Here is a 589-nt window from a genome sequence, read left to right on the forward strand (position 1 = left end):
GGGTGTAGGGTATATGTGTGTGGGTGGAATTTGTGAAAGTGTGAAGGAACTGTGGGTGTGTGTATGGGGTTTGGAGCCTGGGGGGGGTCCCCCCATGTCCTGGCAGGATGCAGGGTACTGTGGGTCAGGAATGAGAGGCAGCAGCAGGGTTAGGAGTGAGGGGCAGACACACACAGTGCCCAGAAAATAAGTCTATGGAGGGGGAGGATATGGGGAAGAGGTGTGGAGGGCAGATTGAGGCCCCCACAGTGAGGGGCAGGGGCTGGGCTGAATGGGGCCCCAGGGCCAGGGTGGGTTGTAGGATGTAGCCTCAGGAAGTGCATCCAGGGGCGAGGGGGCATGATTCCGATTTGTGCATGGGGCAGAGGCGAGCTGCAGGCTGGGGCTCTGTGCCTTGCTGCCTTAGCCCCAGGAGTCACAGTATGTCATGTTGTCCCTCCTGCAGCTGGGCAGGCAGGTGACACACAGTATGACCGGTACATGGCTCCCAGGGCAAAGGCAGCCCCTGCCCCACTCCCTCCCTCACCTTGGGGGCCTCTATCTGCCCCCCACGCCCCTAGCTTTTACTACCTCAGTGAGCTGACCCAAG

The sequence above is a fragment of the Gavialis gangeticus genome, unplaced genomic scaffold (genome assembly GCF_001723915.1).
Source record: "Gavialis gangeticus isolate Ggan-Ray unplaced genomic scaffold, GavGan_comp1, whole genome shotgun sequence".
In the NCBI taxonomy this organism is placed as follows: Eukaryota; Metazoa; Chordata; order Crocodylia; family Gavialidae; genus Gavialis; species Gavialis gangeticus.